The sequence below is a fragment of the Athene noctua genome, chromosome 2 (assembly GCF_965140245.1).
Source record: "Athene noctua chromosome 2, bAthNoc1.hap1.1, whole genome shotgun sequence".
NCBI classification, from domain to species: domain Eukaryota; kingdom Metazoa; phylum Chordata; class Aves; order Strigiformes; family Strigidae; genus Athene; species Athene noctua.
The window spans coordinates 64,261,226-64,270,190 of NC_134038.1; positions in this window are offsets into that span (position 1 = coordinate 64,261,226).

The window sequence follows — 8,965 nt, forward strand, 5'->3', positions numbered from 1 at the left end:
TGATGAAATTAAATTTCACGTTTCTGAACTACTTAATGGATTTAATGTCCATGTGGTGCATAGTGGAGTCAAGGTTAGAGACTTGAGAATAAATGCTGCCTTCTCTTGGACTCTTTTAAATACTATTAGGGATAATTCTATAGTGCTGCTGCTTAATTTCAAGAAAACCTACTAAACTCTTTCTTAGACTTGCAGTAGCTTGGAAAGCAACAGTATAACTAAACTAACCACAGTGTTAAAGTAGAACAGCTGAGAGACTTTTGCAAGCTGGAATGCTGCATCGCATTTATTTATTTATAAATATGCCTTTGATAAGGTGTTTTAGACTATCTTGCTGTATTAGTAATGGGTTGACATCTTTTCCTCTTCTGTTGTCAACTGTGTACTCCTGACTCATTAGAAATCTTTTAAATGTGAAAATTCTGTTTCTTTTGATGGACTTCTTAATAGTACATGCAGAGTGCAGAATATCTGGTCTTTGTTGCCTCCCATATTCTCCAATACTGCTGCTCTTTCTGCTCCCTGTCTCCTGCTACTTTTTCCAATCATCCACACAAGAGGAGCTAATCCTGCAAGGGGGACTCATGGAGTTTCCCAGGAATATGACCAGGCTTTCACTTTGTGATAGTTACATGTTGTCTGAACTGAATCTCTTCTGCTTTTTGTATTACTACTGTAGTTCTAATGCTAACATGGAAAATGCTAGCAGGCAGTGGACCTTTCATTTCAACTTTACTCTGTAGTTGCTACTGCAATAGCTCTCAGATTTTGGAAGTTGGCACAACAGTATAATATCACCAAATGCAGTAGGAGAAGGTAACTTTCTGTTTCCAAATTCCTCTCCATTAACCTCTTTACTATTTGAGTGAATAGCAACCTGTAAAAATTCCAGCAGAAGAGCAGCTATTTCTGCAAGTCCACTGGAACATACTACTTTTTAATTTGTGTAAAAGCCAGAAGTCAAAGGCTTCAGAAAAAAAGCCATTCAGAAATACTTCCAGGTGAATCTCTTTTCCTATTGTATATGCTGAACACTTAGCTGTGGGTCTCAAGTTCAAAGCTGTAAGAATACAATATAAATTCAAAATACAATATAGGCTGCATGTCATTTTCACAAATCGATTGTCAGAGAGAATTAATAAAAAGAAAGCAAAGGTTTATTTCTGCACAGCTTTGAATCTTGTTTGTATTTCAGGAATATCCTGTAATGTATTTTCAACCATATTCTAAACTTTTGTCCAAGGAGGCACAGTGCTGCTTGTCATTATTTTAAGGCCGTTTTAATTCTGACCAGATGGAATCAGGGGTACTAAATCAAGAAGGGGGAAGACTGCATCAGGAGCTCAGGCACACATTGGTTACCGATTCTGTTGTCTGCAAACAACTTCAGTATAAAGAGATGTGAATAAAGGTAACTTGAATGCGGAGAGACTGGACAGACAGGTTTCAGAAATACAGTAAAAGTCTTCATGAGAAAGGTGTGAGTGAATGTGTAAATACATGATCCTAGGGTATTGTCAGCCGGAGTTGATTAGCTTCCAGGCTTTACTCTGCTAATGTTCCTTTGCACTGATCTGGAAATGATGTTTAATGGAATTTGGCTGGTTATGAACTTTTGTAAGTTTGTAGAGATGCATATAATTTTTGGAAGTTTTACTTGGAGTTGTCTCACACCCATAGATGGATTTTAAATACCTTGAGACCAGTTCAGAAGACCTTATTTTTAAAACTGAATAGGACTTTTGAGGAAGGGATTTGAGAAATCAGAGAATACAACGTTGTCTTTAACTGTAGATGAGTTAATGTATTAATTGGTTTAAAACAGAAATACACTAAAAAGTAGCAAAAACATTTGAGGGTTGTTTTTTTCTCTATGGAAATGAGGAGCACCAGATTTACTGAGTATTAAATTAACAGAAAACTATGTTGTATTATATTTCCTACTCTGTGAAAGTGTTCCTAGAAGATGTGACAGGTAATTAAGTCATCCACATAAAATATTAAAATTTAAGATGATACATTCAATTTTTTAATGCATTGTAGTTCCACATCTATCTATGTGCAAATATGACACATTCACTGGGACAGAGCAGTCACCTTGAAGCTGTGCTCAGTAACAGCTGATTAGCATTATCTGTTCCAAATGTAAAACAAGTTCAGTTTCTTTGACCTCATTAGAGGGAGCTGAGAGCATCTCAATAATAAATGCTCCTCTATCTCCTTCCAATAATTTGATTTATATGAAAGAAAGTTTTAATGACACAATTCCTGCCACTAACAGACCAGCAGACCTTACAGATGTCGAAGAAAGATTATGAAAATAATTAGGCTTAGCACTAAAATTAAAAAGGGGGCTGGAATAGGATTTTTTTTTTCAGCAGCACACAGTCTGCAATACAACAGTCCTTTCATCTACTTATATTTATGGACAGCAATACAGAAGTGAGGCCAATATACCCAGAAGTGCATGATAATCTGTTCATAAACTTAGATGTATGCACCTGTTTGATTTTGAATTTGAATGACTAGAGTCTACACCCATCAAAAATAATTAACGTGCTGACACACTGTTTATTATTCTTTTTCAGTTACTGAATGCAAGAATTTGGGATGATAAAATGACGAAGTGGTCTATGAATCTGAGAACCTGCTTTAAGTCTGGATCTAAATCAAAAGTAGAGGATAGGGTGATTTCAAACTAAAATGTTGAGAAACTTGCTTGCTTTATAACAGAGCAAGACAGTAAATTTTAATTTCATACACTTTCCATAAGATTATAATGCAAAAATACAGATGGTAATTAATCTGTTCCAAATATAATTTTATCTGTGTTGACAGAAATTAATGCATCATCCTGAGTCCTTTATACCTACTAAGTTATTCTGCAACTCAAAACTAACGAACAGCAGAATGGCATAAAAACCTCTTTCTCATAGTCTGTGATGAAGGAGAATTGGTTACTTCAGGTAAAACAGGTATATTGGCAAATGCTGCATAAACTTATAAGCTTGGTCTGTCACTCATTTTTTCAGATTTACCAGTATTCAGAGTTTTCAAGACTGGCAGGGGCAAAGAGTGACATATCTTACTATTAGCAGAGGAACACACTAAATACCAAAAAGCCCACTCTAAGCCCCTTATTTCAGTACTTAGTGGCACATATTACCTGGATAACATGCATTTATCTTTCAGTTTAAAGATCAAAAACTCTCTATGTTTTCACAGTGCTCTGAATTTGAGAGCTTGATCCCACTAAATCTGTTATCCGGTTTAAGGTCCAATTACTAGTCACAGGAATGAAAGAAATATTCAGATAAGATGACACCATGCTGAGATAATTCAAAAGGAATCAGTCATACTACTTCAGGCTGGCACTTCTTTTTTTCTCCTTGAAATGTGGCACTTTGAAAACTGACTATTTATGAGAGGGGAAAAAAAAACACTCTTTTTTTTTTTGCTTGCGGGATTCACCTCAAGTCTCAGCTGTGCAAATTGCATTATCTTTCTAATATCTCTACAGAGCATTTTCTCTCTTCCCAGCTAAGAAAGTGCAAGTCTAAGTAGATGAAAGGTGTATTTACATGTTGCTGGAAAGGCTGCACACCAGTGAAGAATATGACATCTCACACACCTTTGTATTCAGCTGAAGTAACTCACAAGATACTAAATGGATGGTTTAGACTTCTGAAGTCCATCATGTTCCAAAGTTAGATTCTTCTATATGAGTTCTTTATGTAACTACTGCTTTGGAAACAGAGGTATGTGCTGCCTCTAGCAATACTTTCAATAATAACTTTACCCCAATAGTGAATGATCAGGTAGATGAAAGCAGACTTACTGCGAGTGGAGAAACAAAGGCTGACATAAATACATTTGTACTTCTCTAGATGTGACAGGAAAACTGGGTTCATTTAATTATGCCATGATTTTCAGTCCTCATGTGCTAAATTACCTAAGTTGTGTGTGCTGCTCAGGTAGGTTTTTGTTGCATGAATCTACTTGCCCATCCAGTTTCCCAGAAAGTATCAACATGAAAACAAACGTATCTTAAACTTTGTAGCCCTAACGAGGGAAGGCACCAAGGGAAGGTAAGGGGACATCAGAGTATGTTTTTTGGTTCCTATGTGCTTTTCTGTAATCTAAGATATTGACCTGTGACATAAGAAATACAAAAAAACCCTGCTAAACAAAGTTGGTTTGTATTCTGATAGAGGCAAAACAAGACATTTGTCTCTCACAAAACATATTGTGGTTTCTCGAGATAGAGAAGTAAAAAAAAAAACACCTCTAAATTCTAAATGTTTCATTATGGAAATTTTCTATGTAATTGCATGTCATGGAATGAGATCAAGGATATCCGGCTGTACCATCAACTATGTCCCAGCATGTAGGAAACAACCACAGAATACAGTGTGGTCATGCAAATAATGCAAAACAAAATCTTTCGGTGTATCAGACTGGTGTGGCTTGTGGTTAAGAGTCAGATTTCGAAAACCTGGAGTTGTTTGGTTAGGCTGTCCAGTAGTGCTCTGCTACTAGGGAGGGGTTTTGATGATCAGTTGAGGGTGAGCCTTGGAGGGGAGCCCAGACACCCTGTGGTGGGGAGTGGTGCCTGTAGCAATGCACTGTGCCTCTGCAAGCTAAGGGAGCAAACTGAGGGCTGCCCTAAAATTCAACTCAGTGTCAGGGAGTGTCCAGCACCTTCTCTCAAAGGTAAGTGAAATGGCCTGAGCAGGAAACCCTCATTAAAAATGGATGAAAACCAAAGCCAGTGATAGTGTTGCTCATCTTGAGTACAAGAATTTTGTGACTCAAGCATGCATCCCAGCAATGTGTATCCAAGATGCGATTCCCTTCCCAGCTTGCAGGAAAGGGTACATAGTTTGTTGCAAATGGGAAGAAGATATTTTTCTTCCTGGTCAAGCTGTGTCCCACTTAAAGACTGGCTTCCAGGAAAGAAGAAAGGAGCACAGGTTGGAACCGCTCTTCTAACAGCTGTTTGCGCATTTGAGCTTTCATAGCTAATAGCTTAATTGCATTTTTTAATATTATTATTACCATGGGATTTCCTGTGTTTCTCTTTTTTAGTTCAACCTAAAACTTAATTCCCTCTGAAGTGCAGTGAGTGAGGGGATAACAACTTTATGCATTTTCATGAATTATCTCAAATATTTCAAATAAAATTTCATAACTTGTATAAGGATTTAGGCACTTGGAGTGTGGGATTAATGACATATCCAAAACAGTGATTTTCAGAGCTGTCATTTGCTTAGAAGTTAGGAGATGTAAAAATATTAGCTCTAAATGTTTGAATTCCTACAGTACAAAAAATGTGAGGCCATCATTGCCTTTTAAGCCATGTCAAGGCACATGCTACACTTTTGTTGAAAGGCCTTTGAACGTATGAGAAACTTCTCTACTTGAAAAGACTGTAACAAAGAATACTTGTGTCTATGGAAGAATTTTAAGCCTAAACCCTTGCAGAGTGAGTAGGAGAACTATCTTCCACAGAAGTTGTAATTAAGTTTATAGCATCTCAGCTGAAGAGCCTGATCCAGTAGTTACAGATTCACTTCAGTTGTTAGTAGGCTCAGCACCTATGTGCAGGCATTTAAATGTCCGGATAAGAATTAGTTTTCTAACCAAAGCTGCCAGTCTTGTAATTATCTGCCTCTGTTTTTGTTGAGACGCTATCACATCTTTCACAAAACAGCCTGTTGATGGCATGACTTGCATAGCACGTGAACGGTGCAGAGCCTCAGTTTAATGAGCATCTGCTCTGGGCTCTCAAAGCATGTGCATTTTCCTTGATATAGTCAGTGGCACTTTGACAGAAGAGATGTGCAATGAAATACCCCACACTCCTCCTTAAGGAGGTCACAATCACAAAGACCTTCCAATGGTAACATCTGTTGCTATAAGATGCAACATTAGTGTGTGTGTGTATATATAGTTTATACATATGTATATTCATGTGTGTATAAACAGTGGGTTCCTTTATTTTTAAGCTCTTTTAGAGCACCTTATATTTGTCAAGAGAAGAACCTCTCTGCTTGCTTTGGCCTTCTTCCAAACACACTTCAACAGGAGGCTGCAATGGAAAAATACTCATGAGCCTTTCTTCAGAGGCTGCTGCTCCTGGGACACTCAGCAGAAGTCAGTGAAGTGTCAAACTGAGTTAACTTTGTGGTACTGCAGACACGTGCCTTGAGGGACACTGTGCACACCACCACCTCAGTGACTCCTGACATGCCTCTACCGATTCCCGGACCTCACAGAAAATTGAGAGGAGGTAGCGTGAAGAGCTGCATAAACAAAGTACTGCATGGTTAGTATCAACTTCACGCTGTGAACTCATAAAGCCAATCTCTGATGTCTGTTTGGGAATGACTGTGAGTTACCAGCCGGATGAAAACCTCACCTGCATGGAGGGCACTAATGACCCTTAAGGGAATGCTGTTATTTGACTGCACAAAGCTGTCTGAAGGATATCAAGATGGGAATAATCTCTTGCCATTGCTTCAGTGTGATTAATATCTGAAAATACTTTTGCTTAATCATTAAGCAAAATGAATTTACAATCTTGCTCTTGGAAAAACAGGACAGTCTCCTATCTCAGCATTCAGTGCAGTGCACTGGAAAAGGTGCTGGGCAAGAACTTGATTGTTCCTCTCCAGGGTGTGTCACTTAGTCTGTCTGCTTGGAGACCTGCATACAGAAAGCCTGATGAATTAGCCACTAGGAGGTGAGAAGGTTTTGTGCTACTGCTCTTCCTTTACTAATCATCTTGAATCTCTGTGGCCCTGCTCCTGGAAGGTGCTGAGCATTCTTGCTCCATACAGAGAACAGTCTGTAGCCACCAACCCTTGTGAAGTGCTGCGCCATCTCTGGCCTGGCTAAAAGGTCCTTTTCTAAATTAATCTCCTTCCACTGATGTACCCAGGAGCGATTATCAACATTCAGGTAACAACTACTAATTCAGTGCAGTCTCACTCCATTGTCTGACAAGCCCTCGTAGCAGGCACTACTGCTTAACTTGTGGTCCCATGTTTTGGCATCACTTATGATTATCTTGAAAGATAATGGCTAGGAAAAACTCTTCAAACTGCAGCATGAAGTGGGAAGGAGTGAGGAGGCAGAAGGGCTTGCTGCTACTGCACAGGGAACAGAAGTAGAAATCCTTGCAGGGGAGAGGTATTTTGGGAATTGTGTGAAGGGGCCTCCCTTCCACACTTCTAGGAGACCATGGTAAGTTATATGAAGGTAGTATATTGAGAAATGACAGTAAACTGCAATAATAACCAGGCACCACTGATCATGACATTACAGTATTGTTCCCATTTCCCTGCAATACACCTTCAAGATATGAAAAACAGCTGGCTTGAACTAGAGGTAGTTGTGATGGGTAGCATTGAAAACCATCATATCATTTCTCTGTCAATGAAATACTGCTCCTAACAGCATATTTTTTACTCATTTGCTCATTTAATATTGTAATTATTTAAGATAACTTTAAGTAAAAAATTTAGACATGCTAATTCTGCTGGAGTGCCAATGAACAAAAGTTACTCTTGTTTGTACCATTGCTTTGTAACACACTGAAGCTACTGCCCTGGTGTAGTAATAGAAATACAAGATAAAATAAAGACATTGGTGCTTTTTTTCTTTATCCTATTGGTTTAGTACTGTTCTTATTTTTCAGAAATTAATCTCTCTCCTACTTAAACACTTACTGTATTCCAAAGAGGAGTTGTCCATGCCATCACTCAGCTAAACTATTCAACTTGGATCTTTAATTTCTTGTAGTTAATAAGCTACCATCAGAGTGTTTTTATTAAGGAGATAAAGCTGCCTGCATTTTAAAAGCACTTCTAAACAATGTTGCTACTCCATAAATGGAATAATGACCATAAAAAAATAAATCTCTTACACTGTGGACTCTCAACCTTGTTCCAAGTTGTAGGTTATGAAATAAGAAGCAATGAAATAATAAGCTACAAAGTAATAATTTTTTCTACAATAGTATAGTTCCTCAGTAGTATAAAGTGATAAATAAGCAAATAGTTGAATGACTAAATTTAGTAGACCTATTTCTAAACTCACTCATACTATTGTAATTCAGGAGTAACTCCCGTGTGAAACATTTAATGTTAGGATAAAGGAAGGCAGAATTAATGTAAAAATAGAATTATTTTAAATAAATGCAAATAAACATTTAATTTTTCCCCAATTTTTGCATTTCATTTGCAAATGAATTTTTACATATTAATCAAATGAAGAACAAATATGTAAAAGAAAATGTCTTTGTAAGGCTCTGAGACGGGACCTTGACCTTCCTTTGAAGACTGATGCTTGTTACTGAATCTGAACACGTGAATAGCCATTCTTTCAAAATAAACAGAGGACCATAAGGATAGAAGCTTGTACACAAACACAAGTGCCTTAAAATTTGCTGCAAGTTCAGAGGCCCTCTGGTATGGAAGAACTGGCAGTGAGAAGATGGTGAAGCTATCCACATCTAAGCGAGTACAATGCACTTAGATGTGGATGTTGAATGCCATCCCAGCAAGTCAGAATATAGTAAAATATTCTTGATCTGTACTCTAATTTTCCTTTTGGTACTCATTGTGTTTTAAGGTCATTATGAAACAGATTCGTAGCTCGGCCTTACATACTAGTGTATGTAGTTTGGTACTTAGCTGTACCTCCCATAGTTCTTTCCTATTAACCTTTTTGCTATGAAAAGAGCAAAAGACAATGTAGCTGTCTTTCCAAGAAGGATCTTTTTATACCAGTGTTTATCTGATTGCAAACCAATGCGCGGCCAAGCTCAGACAATTTTCTTGGTTAAATAGTGAATTACTTTTCTTCAGTGGGCACAGACTGAAATAGCACTTCCTCGGAGAAACTCTTCTCCTTAACAGAAATGTATTATTTTCTTTTCCAGTTTTCAATCAAAGCAACA